This window comes from Staurois parvus, unplaced genomic scaffold, assembly GCF_062004578.1.
Source record: "Staurois parvus isolate SC_StPar_1 unplaced genomic scaffold, SC_StPar_1.0 ptg000447l, whole genome shotgun sequence".
Lineage (NCBI taxonomy): Eukaryota > Metazoa > Chordata > Amphibia > Anura > Ranidae > Staurois > Staurois parvus.
The window spans coordinates 114,555-133,953 of NW_028318243.1; the positions used below are offsets into that span (position 1 = coordinate 114,555).

General features: G+C 46.3%; 1 long non-coding RNA gene across 2 annotated transcripts in view; it reads left to right on the forward strand.

Moving 5' to 3' along the window:
• The first annotated feature begins 11,956 nt into the window (after positions 1-11,956).
• LOC149453582 (uncharacterized) overlaps positions 11,957-19,399 on the forward strand; it is a 56,100-nt gene continuing 48,657 nt past the window's right edge. Inside the window, exons 1-3 of one of the 2 annotated variants that reach the window (XR_016314665.1) lie at positions 11,957-12,177; positions 12,584-12,808; positions 16,459-16,576. This is a non-coding gene — a long non-coding RNA (uncharacterized LOC149453582). The remainder of the gene's footprint in view (positions 12,178-12,583; positions 12,809-16,458; positions 16,577-19,399) is intronic. The other variant, XR_016314666.1, reaches the window with a different exon arrangement.

A 19,399-nucleotide genomic window follows, 5' to 3' on the forward strand; every position in this document is an offset into this window, starting at 1 on the left:
TTTTTTGCTGTTTTCTTCCTCTTCACTCGGCCATTCTTCATTCTCACTGTGGTCTTCATGCACATCTCTGCATTTACAGTCACAGGTGTATTGGCAAGCGTACTATGGAAAAGAAAAAAAAAAATTAGTAAACAAAATTAGTAGACGATCTAACACGGGAGTATCCTCTTTCAGCTCCATCAGATACAGCCGGTCACTTCTGCAATATTTATGATTTTAGGACTTTTATGTCAGTTATGATATCTATGTGTTTCCCCAAAAATGCCAATTATTAGAAGGCAGTTTTCTCCACAGAGGAGATCGGCCTGATGGGTAGCCGGTAATTCAGTGTACTGTATAGGAACCCTCATTAAAGGAACATTCATTAAAGCTCTGTAATTTGACAATGGACAATTTCTTATTAACTGTGACACCCCCCATGAGGAAGAATGGCCTCCAGCTACCCAGAGGGCTTCATTCGTCCGCTAGTCCTAAATTGCTTGTTTGTGAGAGACTTCTAGTTTATGTAACTACCTAAGCGGTATAATTTTATATGATACTTACTCTTTTTAGCAGCTTCCACACAGGTACTAAGAGGCAATCAAGGAGACCAACCGCACATTCAACTGGGTTGAAATAAATCCAACACCGACCACATTGGCAACAATCACAGCAGTGACAACCCTGGCAGCATGCGCAGCAGTGACAACCCTGGCAACCCTGGCAGCATCCAGATTCAGGCTCTTCATCATTGTCTGTCTGTGGTCCTGGACTCCAGAGGCATTGGATTCCCATGTGATGCCAATTCTTTTCCTGATGTTGAACTTCTTTATTGCTTTTTTCTCCTCTACTCGATTTCTTGCCTTCGTTTTCTTCCTTCTTATCCTCACTTGGCGATGCTTCCTCTATCTTCCCTGGTGCACTTGGCTGGAAGGTTTCCTCTTCCATTTCCTCCTTTTCTGCCTCTCTTTCCATGTCCCCACAGGACCATGTTATGTTGATCTTCCCTCGCTCACGTGTCATGATCTCCACCTCTCCTTTTGTGTTTTTGGTGGTCTATAAGAAAAAAAAAAACAAAAGTTAGATATAAGGACAGATTGTAAAGTGGAACTCTACTCTTTCTTTTAGATTTGGATGGAGTAGGGGAAGGGTTCAGACTTTTCTGAGGTTTTTATTCTCGATGTCCTGACTGGGAAGTTTCCCTTTACTTCATATCATCTCAGGAGAAGTAAGCGGAATCCTCCCATCAGGATTGCAGACAGTAATAAAAATCCAACTGAGGTTCTAACCCAGTGGTCGGCAAGCCGCGGCTCGCGAGCCACATGCGGCTCTTTACCCAGTCTAATGCGGCTCTTCTGTGTGCCGGGCGCCTGCTCCCCTCCCTCCTCTCGGTCGGCCGCTCCCCTGCCTCCTCTCGGTTGGCAGCCCCAAAAGTCCGCGCGGACCTTTTAATCCGGCCTGCGGATGTGGCTGTCAGGATGTGTGTAGGCGGGGCAGCGTGCCGAACGTGAGGGGAGGGGAGGGGAGGGGAGCTAGGCTCCTCTCACAGTCCGCCCTGAAGACCCGAACGGCGCGGGAAGACAGCGAGAGGAACGCAAAAGGTAAGTGAATTGACACGGGGGACTTGGCTTACTAGAAGGGGGGGGGGGGGAATAGTACTGTGGGGGATGAAATACTATATGAGGGATGAATTACTTTGTGAGGGATGAAATACTATATGGGGGGATGAAATACTATATGAGGGATGAAATACTATATGGGGGGATGAAATACTATATGAGGGATGAATTACTATATGAGGGATGAATTACTATATGAGGGATGAAATACTATATGGGGGGATGAAATACTATATGAGGGATGAATTACTATATGAGGGATGAAATACTATATGAGGGATGAATTACTTTATGAGGGATGAAATACTATATGGGGGGATGAAATACTATATGAGGGATGAAATACTATATGGGGGATGAATTACTATATGAGGGATGAATTACTTTATGAGGGATGAAATACTATATGGGGGGATGAAATACTATATGAGGGATGAAATACTATATGGGGGGATGAAATACTATATGGGGGATGAAATACTATATGAGGGATGAAATACTATATGAGGGATGAAATACTATATGAGGGATGAATTACTATATGAGGGATGAAATACTATATGGGGGGATGAAATACTATATGGGGGGATGAAATACTATATGAGGGATGAATTACTATATGAGGGATGAAATACTATATGGGGGGATGAAATACTATATGAGGGATGAACTACTATATGAGGGATGAAATACTATATGGGGGGATGAAATACTATATGAGGGATGAAATACTATATGGGGGGATGAAATACTATATGAGGGATGAAATACTATATGGGGGGATGAAATACTATATGAGGGATGAAATACTATATGAGGGATGAATTACTATATGGGGGATGAAATACTATATGAGGGATGAAATACTATATGAGGGATGAAATACTATATGGGGGATGAAATACTATATGGGGGATGAAATACTATACGGGGGATGAAATACTATACGGGGGATGAATTGCTATGGGGGATGAATTACTATGGGGGATGAATTACTATATGGGGGATGAATTACTATATGGGGGATGAATTACTATATGGGGGATGAATTACTATGGGGGATGAATTACACTATGGGGGATGAATTACTATATGGGGGATGAATTACTATGGGGGATGAATTACTATATGGGAGATGTATTTTCAGTTTTAAAAATGTGGCTCTCAAAATAAATTTCAATCATGGTTTTGGCGAGATTTGGCTCAGTTGAAAAAAAAGGTTGCCCACCACTGTTCTAACCCATCCCCCATTCCATCTGAAATCCATGAAATGCCTTGCTTGATGTTCTGCTTTAAAAAATTATTAGATTTTTTAAGGCATGTTTACAAAGAGTTACTAATCATAAATTATTTAAAGAAGTAAAGATGTGAAGGTCCCAAATACAGCAGGGGGGAGAAATTCAAGGGCAGGCCTACTATTTGTGCTAACTCTGCAGCTGCACAAGGGCCCCCTGGGACTTGGGGGCTCATCTATACTATCTATACATAGTACATTAAAGATTGTGCTTGGGAAGCAGCTAAATGGGGTGCAGAGGGCCCACGTCCTGATCACTATTCACCCCCCTGGAATAAGTCCCAGCACCAGATTCTGCCATCACTGCTACGGTTTCCACCTCATCCCTTTACCCGTGTAATTAATATGTGTTCGGGTTTAAAGGGGTGAGGTGACAACCTTACTGACCGCTCATCCCCAATTCTCCAGGAACGTAACATTTATTAAAGATCTGTAGGTTATCAATGGACAATTGTAATTTTGCTCCCCCACCCCATGAAAAAACATGGCTTCCAGCTATTCAGAGGGTTTTGCTCTCTCTTCCTCTGCTGCAATTAGTGAAAGCCTGAACCCTATAGACATGGGATTTACTTCAACCTGGATAACTACAACTATATAATATTACAGGATACTTACCAAGAGGACGTTTAGGGTGAGCTCATTGATTATAGCTGCCAATTCCTGTGGGGTATATGGAGAAGATTCAGCCATCGCTTGTCCATTCTCTTCTCCCCCCACAGGCTCTCTTGCCCTCTCGTCTGCTCTCGCCTGCTCTTCTCTTCCTCTTTCTTCTTCTCTCACGCTCTGCTCCTCCTCTCTTTCTGTCTCTGCTTTTAACTCTCTGTACATCTTCCTGGCACTTTCTATTTCTTCAAATGCCGTGATAGACTCTCTTCCCTTGTCATAGTCCATCTCTCTGATCTCTTCTCTCTCCTTTCTCTGTTCCATTTTTATTTCCTCGTCTCTCTCTGTAAATGTTCTCTGTACCTCTTCTTCTTTCTTCCTGTACATCTCTGCCTCTCTCTCCTCTCTCTGTCTTAGTGTCTCTCTATCTCTCGCCTGTCTCTTTACTATCTCCTCTCTCTTTCTGTCGTAGCTCATTCTCCTCTCTGTCTCTTCTTTCTCCGATAGTTTTCCTCTCAGATTTTTATTGTGATCTATAAAGAAAAAAAAATGGTAAGTTTTTAAGTACAAATTTCAAAGTGGAACTCCGCTCAAAATTTCTTCATTTATATTTGGATGGATTGGGTAAAGGGTTCAAATGCTTCAAAGGTTTCATTATCTTCTACATCTTGACTGGGAAAGTTTCTCCTCACTTCCTGTCATCTTAGCAAGAGAGGAAGTGAGCAGAATCCTCCCAGTGGAGTCGCTGACCTCAGTAGCCCAACTGAGGTGCTAACCCTTCCCCATTCCATCTCAAAGAGTCTTACTCAGAGTTCCACTTTAATATTACGTTATTAAACTTCTTGAAAGCATTTTCTCCTGAACCCTGTTTTCTGTAAATAACGCACTCCAGGAACCCTGTACTCTGTGTGTAATGCGGTTCAGGAACCCTGCGTGTAACGCACTCCAGGAACTCTGCATGTAATGCACTCCAGGAACCCTTCACCCTGTGTGTAATGCGGCTCAGGAACCCTGTGTGTAACGCACTCCAGGAACTCTGCATGTAATGCACTCCAGGAACCCTTCACCCTGCGTGTAATGCGGCTCAGGAACCCTGCGTGTAACGCACTCCAGAAAATCTGCGTGTAAAGCACTCCAGGAACCCTGCACCCTGCGTGTAACGCACTCCAGAAAATCTGCGTGTAACGCACTCCAGGAACCCTTCACCCTGCGTGTAATGCGGCTCAGGAACCCTGTGTGTAACGCACTCCAGGAACCCTTCACCATGCGTGTAACGCACTCCAGAAAATCTTCGTGTAAAGCACTCCAGGAACCCTGCACCCTGCGTGTAACGCACTCCAGAAAATCTTCGTGTAAAGCACTCCAGGAACCCTTCACCCTGCGTGTAACGCGCTCCAGGAACCCTTCACCCTGCGTGTAACGCGCTCCAGGAACCCTTCACCCTGCGTGTAACGCGCTCCAGGAACCCTTCACCCTGCGTGTAACGCGCTCCAGGAACCCTTCACCCTGCATGTAACGCACTCCAGAAAATCTGTGTGTAATGCACTCCGGGAACCCTTCACCCTGCGTGTAATGCGGCTCAGGAACCCTGTGTGTAACGCACTCCAGGAACCCTTCACCATGCGTGTAACGCACTCCAGAAAATCTGCGTGTAACGCACTCCAGGAACCCTTCACCCTGCGTGTAACGCGCTCCAGGAACCCTTCACCCTGCGTGTAACGCGCTCCAGGAACCCTGCACCCTGCGTGTAACGCGCTCCAGGAACCCTTCACCCTGCGTGTAACGCGCTCCAGGAACCCTTCACCCTGCATGTAACGCACTCCAGAAAATCTGTGTGTAATGCACTCCAGGAACCCTGCACCCTGCAAGTAACACACTCCTGAACCCTGTATTCTCTGCATAGGGGATGTACCTATTTTTGCTGCATTTGCCTTTTTATCTGCCTTAGGGCCGGTTCACACCAGGGCGCAGTATGGGAAAGGTGCATTTTGTGCATGTTTCCCGCACTGCAGGTGACTGTGACATTGACTGTGTAATCTGCATGCAGGTGCAACTGATTGTTAATGGTACCCAAAATGCAGATCACATCGCAGAGCGTTTGCAGGCACCAAAACACTTGGTCCTGAAGTACCATGCAGCTTGATGCTGTGCGTTTTTAAAAGTAGTGCTGTGCGTGTGACTCTTCTTCTCCTCTCAAGCAGGCACACATTGGTAAGCACCAGCTTTGCTCTGCCCTCCATTTCAATGACAGAAGTCTGTTTCCTCACTCAGAAAACTACCAACAAAGAGGAAGAGGAGGTGCCAGAGGTATAACATCCCCCTGAGAATGGGGTACTGAGAAAAAAAAACACCTAAAAATGCAGCTAGACTCCTTTATAAACCACAACTACCTGCAGGAAATATTTTTACTTTTTCTAATGCAGATCCCAGCATGTAACTAGGGCAGGAGTGGGCAACTGTGGCCCTCTAGCTGTTGTAGAACTACAAATCCCATGAGGCATTGCAAAACTGACAGTTACAAGCATGACTCCCAAAGGCAGAGGCATGATGGGACTTGTAGTTCACCAACAGCTGGAGGGCCACAGTTGCCCGTCCCTGAACTAGGGGATAGTCTGTCCTGATGTATGAGGAAATCACAACCTCTCCGCATACATTTTAGGCCTCACGGACAGTTTTGGCGAAGCTCTTAGGGGCTTCTGGTGGGTTGTTTTTCTGTCTCTAAACCCCCTCTATGTTAGCTTATGGGGGAGATTTACTAAAACTTGAGCACTCAGAATCTGGCCCGGTGGTGCATGGTAGCCAATCAGCTTCCAACTTCAGCTTATTCCATCAAGCTTTGACAATAAAACTTGAAATCTGATTGGTGTCTATGCAGAGCTGCAGCAGATTTGCACTCTCCAGTTGTAGTAGATCTTCCCCTCTGTGTCCATACACACACATTGGTGTTTACAGGCAGAAAAAACACTTCCAGCGTGTCCTGGAGCAGCGACATTTTGCAAAAAAAACCCAAACGCTTGATGTGTGTAAAACGCGTCTAAATACACATTAACGCTACGTATGTTTAGCGCTTGAGCATTAACGCTTTTCATTGGCCGGAATAAATTATTATCCTGGCCAATGAAATGAATTGATGCCCGAGTGCTTGACACGCCTAAATGCATGCGTCAAGTGTCTTTTTTCTGCCAACAACAGCGCTGCCAGGAGGAAAGGCGCCTAGGAGAGTTAGTAAAACATGGAGTGTGGACGAGGCCTTACAACTCCCCCGAATGTCAGCGTCCACCTTTGACTACGACTGTTAGACCGCATCTCCATAGAATGAACATCGGCATGAGGATGGATGACAACCGACATTTCAGGAAGAAAAGGGGACGTGCGCCATTTTCTGATGGTAAACGCAATGTGCGTCTAGCTGCAGATAGCGGACGCAGCGCTGTCCCTTCTTTTCCTAAACGCAGCTAAACTGTCTGCAACTAAACCTTGCCAATCGTTCTGTATGGCTAACATGATGACGTCACATTGCGTCAGTCCAGCTGCTTTTAGGGTAGAATGCGGTGCGAGAAACCCTCTATTTCCTCGGCGTAATGTGTTTTATATTCTACCCCCTCAAAAAAAAATGTTGGATTGCGTGTTGTTTTTGTGCATTAAAAATGTATTTTTTTCAGTAAAAATTGTGTTTGAAAAATTGCTGCATAAATGCGAGCTAAAAAATGGAAAAAAAATAAAACATTTCTCTAGGACCTCTGCTCTAAAAAAAATCTATCAAATCTATCCTGTCTGGGGGGTTCTAAGACATTTTGTAGCAAATAGAATAAAAAAAATTTTTGTGGAAAAAAAAAAAGTCAGAAAGTGTGTGTGTGTGTACATGATGGGGGTGTGTGTACATGATGGGGGTGTGTGTGTGTACATGATGGGGGTGTGTGTACATGATGGGGGTGTGTGTGTGTGTGTACATGATGGGGGTGTGTGTGTGTGTGTGTGTGTGTACATGATGGGGGTGTGTGTGTGTGTGTGTGTACATGATGGGGGTGTGTGTGTGTGTGTACATGATGGGTGTGTGTGTGTGTGTGTGTGTGTGTACATGATGGGGGTGTGTGTGTGTGTGTGTGTGTGTGTGTACATGATGGGGGTGTGTGTGTGTGTGTGTGTGTGTGTGTACATGATGGGGGTGTGTGTGTACATGATGGGGGTGTGTGTGTGTGTGTGTGTGTGTGTGTACATGATGGGGGTGTGTGTGTACATGATGGGGGTGTGTGTGTACATGATGGGTGTGTGTGTACATGATGGGGGGGGTGTGTGTGTACATGATGGGGGTGTGTGTGTGTACATGATGGGGGTGTGTGTGTACATGATGGGGGTGTAAGGATCATGGTCAGGAATAGGAGATGTGTGAGGAGAGCTAAAAAAATCTTACCTTGTCACTTGGAAATCTTCTTAGGAATGACGGTCAGAGAGACACACTGTGATGTCATCACTAAGGGGCACAGCTGTGACTCCACCCACTCAACTGGTACAATGAGGCCCCGCCCACCCCCACTGTTAAACAAAAGGTGGCTCCGCCCACTCCTATTGTGAGCCAACAAAAGGAGGCCCCGCCCATGCCTATAAAAGGAAGCTCCGCCCACTCCAACTGAATCAACTAAAGGAGGCTCCGCCCACTCCTATAAAAAGAAGCTCCGCCCACTCCAACTGTAAATCAACTAAAGGAGGCACCGCCCACTTCTACTGTGGAACACCTCAGCTGACTCTGAGGGAGGGGCCGCACGCTGTGGACACACCTTCCCCTATTGCAGCCACACATACGTGCAGCTGGCCTGTAACATGGAGATGATTGGGCGCTGACTGTGTGCTCCGCCCCGGAGGGAATTCTATTGGGCTGATTTTATCTTTCACTTCTGCCCTCACCTCAGCCTATTGTTTACAGAAATCGCTCTCCTTGACCACGCCCACCATGAGTATATGCCCGCCCACCCTCATATTCCTAGTATGTATTTAAATCTCCCGCCCTGTCTCCACCCCCTCTGATCACAGCCACCTGATTGGTCTGAAGGATGCTGGGAGTGTTGTGCATAGTTGCCTCGGGGATACCGGTTTCCATGGGATACCTATTTTGCCGCCACATCTGTCCTCCCTGTACTGTGATTGGCTGTCCGCGGCTCTGAGGTGACAGAACTCCAGGAGTCCTCGGTGTGGCCCGGGTCACCACCTTCCCCAGGTAGAGTCCCGGGTCTGGAGGGGGGATTGGGGTTTGGATGTTGTGTGTGAAGCGCCCCTCCCCCTCCTCTCTTCCCCCTCAGGAACCGATTTACCAACCATACATTGTACAATTAGATCGTATGATCCGCTCTACATCTATTCAGACCCCTCCCCCATCCGTCCAATCAGGGAGAGGGCTGGTATAGATGATGGTGGTCATACATCGTACAATCTGATTGCACAACCTCTCCTCCCCCCATCCGTCCAATCAGGGAGAGGGCTGGTATAGATGATGGTGGTCATACATCGTACAATCTGATTGCACAACCTCTCCTCCCCCCATCCGTCCAATCAGGTGGGTACTGGACCTCCATAGATGATGGGGACCACCCACTGTACAATCTGATGGTACAATCCCCACCCCTCCTGACTCCGTCTCCATCTGATGGGAATCATCCAATTAGATTGTAACATTTGTGGTTACCTCTCCCCATACAATCTGATTGAACAATATCTGGCTTTCCATCCCCAACCCCCTCATGACTCCGCCTCCATAGATATCTGGAAGAGATTGTCCAATCTGATTGTAACGTGTGGTATCAGCTCACCTGTCCACCATACATTCTTATTGTACAATCCCCTCCTGACTCCGCCTCCATCTGGAGGGGATCGTCCAATCAGATTGTAACGTGTGTGGTCACCTCTCCCCTTACAATCCCCTTCTGACTCTGCCTCCATCTGGTTGTCCTATCAGATTGCAGTCCCCCCCCCCATACAATAATCTCCCCCCCCCACACGCTGGATTGGATGACGTTCAGGTTTTGTCTTCATCTTCTTATTGGTGGAGCCACCCAATCAGATTGTAACGTGTGTGGTTACCTCTCCCCGTACAATCCCCTCCCCCTCCTTACTCCGCCTCCTTCTGGTTGTCCTATCAGATTGTACGGTGTGAAGTTTCCCCCACCCCCCCATACAATCATCCCCTCCCCCCACACACATACACACACGTGGGGCTGGATGACGTTCAAGTTGTGTCTTCATCTTATTGGTGAAGTTGTCCAATCAGATTGTCCCGTATATGGGTGGCCCATTTTGGAGGGGGAGACGGGTCCTGATTGGAAAAGAGCTTTGGCCCTACTTCTCCTTTAACCCCTTGGCGTCGGCACCTCCCACTTTCAGATGCCTGGAGGCGGGGTTTCTGATCATATGACCGCAGTGATTGTCACACCTGACACATGATTGGAAATCTTGCGATCACAAGTAGAGATTGGAAGCTTTCCATTGGCTGCTGGGTGCACTGTGGGCAGGGCTCTGTTTATCTGTAGGGACACATATATGGGGCCTCTCGGCATTCAGGCCACCCGCTGAGAGGATGCAGATCTGCATACGGATGACGGGAACGATTGGTACATCTATGGAGGGAGATCTGTCCATCTGGAACAGGGGTAGGCAACCTGCAGCTCTCTAGCTGTTGTGGAACTACATTTCCCATGAGGCATTGCAACATTACAAAACTGACAGTTCCAGCTATGACTTGCAGAGGCATGATGGGACTTGTAGTCCTGCGGCTCTAAGGCTGCCTACCCGATGGACCAAAGATGACTTCAGGGTACTATTGTGTCCCGGATGTTGGATTCCTGGAACTGGATTATCAATCACTTCACAGACTTGCATGTTGCTGAACACTTTATGGGGACAAATAAAAAAAAGACTGACAATTTTGAGGAAAAAAAAAAACAATATTTTGGACTTTTTGCTATTAAACATGTCCAGCAAAAAAAATAAAAAAAATATCAAATTGTGTCATAAATTTAGGTCAAAACTTTACACTTGAGAGCGGGGCTCCCGGGATTGGCGCGTGCTGGGGGCGGGGTTCCCTGGTCCCATATGTGCATGGGGTCAGGCTCTCTGGCCTAGTTGCATGCTGTGGGTGGGGCCACAGCACTCATTAGAACTGGGGGTGGGCTCTTTGGATTGGTGCTTGCTGGGACGGGGCTCTCTGGTTGCATTTGTGCTGGGGGCGGGGCTCTCTGGAAGGGGCGGTACTCTGTGGGCTCTTAACCTCCCTAGTGGTCTGATTATGTCAGTATTTCTGTGCTCAAAGCGGTACTTTTTTTGCATGGAAATATGTTGTTTTTTTATTGTAGGCCTGTAATTCTTAGGAATAACTCACTGAAATCTGTCCGAACAAGAGTCTAGTAAACATCCCGTGGATGATAAAATTTGAAACCTGAAATCATAAATTATAATATAATAAATAATCATAAAAAATAATAATATAATAATAAATGCAATTCAATAATATAATCAAACCAAAAACACTGAAATGTGAAATAGAGCGCCAAGTTCTCACATCGCTGAGCTCAGTCGCAGAATCGTTTTCAGTGTCTGATGAGGAATTTCCCCCACAAATCATTATCACTCAATTCTGCAAGTGGTTCTGATTTACTATCGCTGTTCTCTAGCCGGTCTAAAACCGCGTCTGACCTAAAGGGACGCTTTTTGGACGCCATGGACGTTTCTCAGTTTCCAGGCAGAAAGAACAGTAATAATGCAGGCAGGGCGCCGGACAAAGCACTCGGGACAAAATGTATGTGAAATGGGTTGATACAGGAATGTTATACGATGTGATTTTAGTGATTTTAGTAAATGTCACTTTTACAATTTTCAAATTTCCCGCCAGTTCTGTCCCCCGTACGTCCCGACGTCGCAGGGAACGGAACCCGGAAGACAGATGCCGGCATCGGCCGGAGGAGATGGCCGGGGACACTGCAGGGGGGACATCAGGGGAGCGCAGGACAAGGTAAGTGCAGGAGAGATCCCGGAGCAACGCTGCAGAATATTCCCGAGTGTAGCTCAGGTTACCGCTTGTGGTGCTGAAAGTTAACCCCGAGCTACACTCAGGAATACTGACAGGGGGGTGAAGGTAATGGAGTCTGGCTGCAGAATGGAGCTTCACTCGGCAGGAAACGTGACCTCCACTCCACCTCCAGTCTAGAGCCAGACCCCTCTGGAGTTGAGTCTATAGGTTGTTTACATGAAAGTTTATTAAATAAAAAAAAAGTGGAGTGGAGGTCACATGTTTGTTTTTGAGTGGAGCTCCACTCTGCAGCCACACATTGTTACAATAAAGTTCACTAAGGGCCCATGTACACTGCAGATGATAAACTAACGTTGGAGTGGAGGGACGTTTCCTGTCCAGAGTGGAGCTCCAGTCTGCAGCCAGACCCCCTGTGGAAAGTACAAAAAGGATATATGTAACCGGACACATGTGACCTCCACTTCCTGGAGTTGTGTCTATTGGTTGTCTGTTACACTAAAGTTCATTCAATTGAAAAAAAAGGTGGAGTGAAGGTCACATGTTTCCTGTTATTATACAGGATTTATATTATTATCAGGGGCGGACTGACAACTCATGGGGCCCCCGGGCAATAAGGGATCATGAGGCCCCTGTGTCCTTGCTCAAATGCATAAAAGCCTATGAAAAAGGTACCAGGGGCATCTCATGGGGCCCCCTACTGACCCTGGGCCCTCGGGCAGGATTTATATTATTATACAGGATTTATATCATTATACAGGATTTATGTCATTATACAGGATTTATATCATACAGGATTTATATCATTATACAGGATTTATATTATTATACAGGATTTATATCATTATACAGGATTTATATCATACAGGATTTATATCATTATACAGGATTTATATCATTATACAGGATTTATATTATTATACAGGATTTATATCATTATACAGGATTTATGTTATTATACAGGATTTATATTTTTATACAGGATTTATGTTATTACGCAGGATTTATATCATTATACAGGATTTATATCATTATACAGGATTTATATCATTATACAGGATTTATATCATTATACAGGATTTATATGGCGCCAACGGTTTTCTCAGCGCTTTACAATGTATATTGAGTTGAGCTCCATTCTGCAGCCAGACCCTTGTCTCCTGAGGAGAGCTGGGTGCGCGGTCATTGGTCCCCACGTGATGTGGGCGGGAGCTGCAAGCTGGAAGAAGCGGCGTCCAGTCAGTGTGAGGAGGAGGAGCGCTGACCTGTCCACCACCGCCATCTGAGTACGGGTCACAGCAGGTGAGTCAAAGTCACTGTGTACTGACAGGACAGGGCATTGTGGGTAATGTCCTCCACACCTCCTCCTCCTTGGACTGGGGGGGGGGGTTAATGTCAGTGTTCTGTATCCATGGAAGACCAGGCTTTTTCTGACACTTTTTACCTGTTACCATCAGTGGGTTTGCTAGAAAAGGTATTAGAACCCCCCTGAATATACTGGGGGGTGTTGCAATTTTTTATGTGCGCAGCCGTTTTTCAAACCTATTATTTGGGAGGCGAAAAAATACACTTTTTGTATTTTAATGCAGAAAAACACAATATGTGACCCAATTTTTTTTTGGTAAAATATAAAAGGATGATGTTACGCCGAGTAAATAGATACCTAACATGTCACGCTGTAAAACAGCGCACGCCCGTGCAACGCTGAAAAACCGCAGACGTTTTATTATCCATAGGCGACGCTTTAAAAGCCTTTACAGGTGACTGCCTTAGATCTACACAGGTGATCTGGTGCTAGAATTACTGCCCAGGACCTGACGTTCGCGGTGATACCTCACATGTGTCGGGAAAACTGTGTGCGGGACCGATGCGTTCACCTTTGAGCTGGGGGGGGGGCACTTTAATTTTTTTTTATTTTTTTTTTTATTTTTAGACTTGTGCTTTATTTATTTATTTTGGATTGCTTGTGACAGAAATAGGCCTGTGACAGGTCCTCTTTGAGGAGGGATCTGTGGTCAATAAGACCCCCAGATCCCTCCTCTGCACTTAAAACCATTCAAAACACCAAGATCGCTGTCATTAAATGCTTTTATTTCTTTGAAAATGGCGCCGTTTACTCTCCGGGGAAACTGGAAGTGGTGTGCGGTCATCGCTTCTGGGGTACCATAACCAAGGTCCTATCAAAGCCGATCCCGGACACGTCAGCTGGTGGTCCTGATGGGACGGGTGAGCCTGAGGAAGGTGGTGAAGGAGAGAAATGTCCCCTTCTGCTGCTTGTAATAGCCATCAAGGAGCTAGTTAGGCGCTCTGATCACCATTACAAGAGAGCATTCTCGGGAGAGCCCAATAAAAGCGGCGGTGGGAGGAAGGGCGGGACTCCCTTCCGCTACCTTTAAAAATAATCCAGCAGCTGCTTAGAATACGTACAGCTTTTATATCCATTATCACCATCAATGTACAAGTGTAGGGATCAGATTTGTATTTTCTGAGCCCGGGTTCACACTATCAGGTGTGGGACACCACGTGTAATCGCATAGGAATCGCACCGCATTTCTGTCCAAATTACATGCAAGCCGCATTACTGTGCGGCTTTGATTTGAGCCATACACATCTTATGTTTCCCGGTTATGGGAAATAGTATCCCATAAAGGGTGTCAGTGGGGGGAAAAGTGCCCCATCATTGATATCAGTGGGAGGAATAGTGCCCCATCATTGGTATCAGTGGGAGGAATAGTGCCCCATCATTGGTATCAGTGGGAGGAATAGTGCCCCATCATTGGTGTCAGTGGGGGGAATAGTGCCCCATCATTGGTGTCAGTGGGAGGAATAGTGCCCCATCATTGGTATCAGTGGGAGGAATAGTGCCCCATCATTGGTATCAGTGGGAGGAATAGTGCCCCATCATTGGTGTCAGTGGGGGGAATAGTGCCCCATCATTGGTATCAGTGGGAGGAATAGTGCCCCATCATTGGTATCAGTGGGAGGAATAGTGCCCCATCATTGGTGTCAGTGGGGGGAATAGTGCCCCATCATTGGTGTCAGTGGGAGGAATAGTGCCCCATCATTGGTATCAGTGGGAGGAATAGTGCCCCATCATTGGTATCAGTGGGAGGAATAGTGCCCCATCATTGGTGTCAGTGGGAGGAATAGTGTCCCATAAAGGATGTCAGTGGGAGGAATAGTGCCCCGTCATTGGTGTCAGTGGGTGGAATAGTGCCCCATCATTGGTATCAGTGGGAGGAATGATGCCCCATCATTGGTAGTAGTGGGAGGAATAGTGCCCCGTCATTGGTGTCAGTGGGAGGAATAGTGCCCCATCATTGGTGTCAGTGGGAGGAATAGTGCCCCATCATTGGTGTCAGTGGGAGGAATAGTGCCCCATCATTGGTGTCAGTGGGAGGAATAGTGCCCCATCATTGGTGTCAGTGGGGGGAATAGTGTCCCATCATTGGTGTCAGTGGGAGGAATAGTGCCCCATCATTGGTGTCAGTGGGGGGAATAGTGCCTCATCATTGGTATCAGTGGGAAGAATAGTGCCCCATCATTGGTATCAGTGGGAGGAATAGTGCCCCGTCATTGGTGTCAGTGGGAGGAATAGTGCCCCATCATTGGTGTCATTGGGAGGAATAGTGCCCCATCATTGGTATCAGTGGGAGGAATAGTGCCCCATTGTCAGTGGTAGGAATTATGCCCCATTTTTTAATTCAGTGATATGAATATTGCCTCATCATTGGTGTCATTGAGAGGAATAGTGTCCCATCATTGGTGTCAGTAGGAGGAATAGTGCCCCATCATTGGTGTCAGTGGGAGGAATAGTGCCCCATCATTGGTGTCAGTGGGAGGAATAGTGCGCCATCATTGGTGTCAGTGGGAGGAATAGTGCCCCATCATTGGTGTCAGTGGGAGGAATGCCCTGTCATTGGTGTCAGTGGGAGGAATGCCCTGTCATTGGTGTCAGTGGGAGGAATGCCCTGTCATTGGTGTCAGTGGGGGGAATGCCCTGTCATTGGTGTCAGTGGGGGGAATGCCCTGTCATTGGTGTCAGTGGGAGGAATGCCCTGTCATTGGTGTCAGTGGGAGGAATGCCCTGTCATTGGTGTCAGTGGGAGGAATGCCCTGTCATTGGTGTCAGTGGGAGGAATGCCCTGTCATTGGTGTCAGTGGGAGGAATGCCCTGTCATTGGTGTCAGTGGGAGGAATGCCCTGTCATTGGTGTCAGTGGGAGGAATGCCCTGTCATTGGTGTCAGTGGGAGGAATGCCCTGTCATTGGTGTCAGTGGGAGGAATGCCCTGTCATTGGTGTCAGTGGGAGGAATGCCCTGTCATTGGGGCACCAACGATGGGGCATTGTTACTGTCACCAGGACATTTTCTCCTCTTACTGGTCATAGTCCGGCCCCTCTGTATTCTGAGGGATAATAAAGTGGCCCTTTGCTTACATTTGGTGGCCCCTGGCACAGAGTATTGCTGCGACCAAAGGCAGCATTTCGACTCCTGGAAGCGTCCAATGATCCTCTGCTATACTGCTGTGTGAAGGCCGCCTAGAGCAGAGGATATCCCAGTCATGTCACAGCGGCTCTAAAGGCAGATTCCATGTCTGACCGTCTCCCATGTTCCCCATACTTGGGGTGTACAGCCGGCCATAGATGGGTGGAATCCCGTCCGGATCATCAGGGATTGGCTGACATTCCATCCATCCATGGATCAATTTATCAACTTCAAGTACAACCAGCCTGCTGGACTCTTGGCATGGGACCGCTGACAGCACTGCTTGGGATTTCAGTGCAGCACAGGCCGTGTTGTCAGCCTACTACAGGAAGTTGAGAGCTCACTGGATTTCTGGCGGGATCAATGGCTGTTTTTTGTAATGTACTTATTAAAAGGACAGAGATATACGGATTATTTTGTTGGTTTTATCCAAATATGCAATTTATTGTTTATTTTTCCCATCAGAATACAAAGAAAAGTGAACTAAAGAGGATTAAAGAAGGCGAAGATCATGGATACGGCATCCTGAACCTCCAGGGGACAGCGTGTTCTACAGAGAGAGATCCCCACCCCATATTCAGAGGTCAGTCAGTGTGGGGGAGGGGGGAGTCCTCTGTCATCACTGTCACAGCTGACAGCAAAAATACATCCATCTCTGTACAGGTGTAGGGATCAGTTCTGTAGTTCTTATAGAGATCCATGATCCCTATCTCTGTACAGGTGTAGGGATCAGGTTTGTAGTTCTTATAGAGATCCATGATCACCATCTCTGTACAGGTGTAGGGATCAGATTTGTAGTTCTTATAGAGATCCATGATCACCATCTCTGTACAGGTGTAGGGATCAGGTTTGTAGCTCTTATAGAGATCCATGATCCCTATCTCTGTACAGGTGTAGGGATCAGGTTTGTAGTTCTTGTAGAGATCCATGACCACCATCTCTGTACAGGTGTAGGGATCAGGTATGTAGTTCTTATAGAGATCCATGATCACCATCTCTGTACAGGTGTAGGGATCAGGTTTGTAGTTCTTGTAGAGATTCATGATCCCTATCTCTGTACAGGTGTAGGGATCAGGTTTGTAGTTATTGTAGAGATCCATGATCCCTATCTCTGTACAGGTGTAGGGATCAGGTTTGTAGTTCTTGTAGAAATCCATGATCCCTATCTCTGTACAGGTGTAGGGATCAGATTTGTCGTTCCTATAGAGATTCATGATCCCTATCTCTGTACAGATGTAGGGATCAGGTTTGTAGTTCCTATAGAGATTCATGATCCCTATCTCTGTACAGGTGTAGGGATCAGGTTTGTAGTTCTTGTAGAGATCCATGATCCCTATCTCTGTACAGGTGTAGGGATCAGGTTTGTATTTCTTATAGAGATCCATTATTGCCATCTCTGTACAGGTGTAGGGATCAGATTTGTAGTTCTTATAGAGATCCATGATCCCTATCTCTGTACAGGTGTAGGGAGCAGATTTGTGGTTCTTATAGAGATCCTTGATCCCTATCTCTGTACAGGTGTAGGGATCAGATTGGTAGTTCTTATAGAGATCCATGATCCCTATCTCTGTACAGGTGTAGGGAGCAGATTTGTGGTTCTTATAGAGATCCATGACCGCCATCTCTGTACAGGTGTAGGGATCAGGTTAGTTGATCTTATAGAGATCCATGATCACCATCTCTGTACAGGTGTAGGGATCAGATTTGTAGTTCTTATAGAGATTCATGATCCCTATATCTGTACAGGTGTAGGGATCAGGTTTGTAGTTCCTATAGAGATTCATGATCCCTATCCCTGTACAGGTGTAGGGATCAGGTTTGTAGTTCTTGTAGAGATCCATGATCGCCATCTCTGTACAGGTGTAGGGATCAGGTTTGTAGTTCTTGTAGAGATCCATGATCCCTATCTCTGTACAGGTGTAGGGATCAGGTTTGTAGTTCTTGTAGAGATCCATGATCCCTATCTCTGTACAGGTGTAGGGATCAGGTTTGTAGTTCTTGTAGAAATCCATGATCCCTATCTCTGTACAGGTGTAGGGAGCAGATGTGTAGTTCTTATAGAGATCCATGATCACCATCTCTGTACAGGTGTAGGGATCAGGTTTGTAGTTCTTATAGAGATCCATGATCACCATCTCTGTACAGGTGTAGGGATCAGGTTTGTAGTTCTTATAGAGATCCATGATCACCATCTCTGTACAGGTGTAGGGATCAGGTTTGTATTTCTTATAGAGATTCATGATCCCTATATCTGTACAGGTGTAGGGATCAGGTTTGTAGTTCCTATAGAGATTCATGATCCCTATCCCTGTACAGGTGTAGGGATCAGGTTTGTAGTTCTTGTAGAGATCCATGATCGCCATCTCTGTACAGGTGTAGGGATCAGGTTTGTAGTTCTTGTAGAGATCCATGATCCCTATCTCTGTACAGGTGTAGGGATCAGGTTTGTAGTTCTTGTAGAGATCCATGATCCCTATCTCTGTACAGGTGTAGGGATCAGGTTTGTAGTTCTTGTAGAAATCCATGATCCCTATCTCTGTACAGGTGTAGGGAGCAGATGTGTAGTTCTTATAGAGATCCATGATCACCATCTCTGTACAGGTGTAGGGATCAGGTTTGTAGTTCTTATAGAGATCCATGATCACCATCTCTGTACAGGTGTAGGGATCAGGTTTGTAGTTCTTATAGAGATCCATGATCACCATCTCTGTACAGGTGTAGGGATCAGGTTTGTATTTCTTATAGAGATCCATTATTGCCATCTCTGTACAGGTGTAGGGATCAGGTTTGTAGCTCTTGTAGAGATCCATGATCGCCATCTCTGTACAGGTGTAGGGATCAGATTTGTAGTTCTTATAGAGATCCATGACCGCCATCTCTGTACAGGTGTAGTGATCAGATTGGTAGTTTTTATAGAGATCCATGATCCCTATCTCTGTACAGGTGTAGGGAGCAGATTTGTGGTTCTTATAGAGATCCATGACCGCCATCTCTGTACAGGTGTAGGGATCAGATTTGTAGTTCTTATAGAGATTCATGATCCCTATCTCTGTACAGGTGTAGGGATCAGGTTTGTAGTTCCTATAGAGATTCATGATCCCTATCCCTGTACAGGTGTAGGGATCAGGTTTGTAGTTCTTGTAGAGATCCATGATCGCCATCTCTGTACAGGTGTAGGGATCAGGTTTGTAGTTCTTATAGAGATCCATTATTGCCATCTCTGTACAGGTGTAGGGATCAGGTTTGTAGTTCTTGTAGAGATCCTTGATCCCTATCTCTGTACAGGTGTAGGGATCAGGTTTGTAGTTCCTATAGAGATTCATGATCCCTATCTCTGTACAGGTGTAGGGATCAGGTTTGTAGTTCCTATAGAGATTCATGATCCCTATCCCTGTACAGGTGTAGG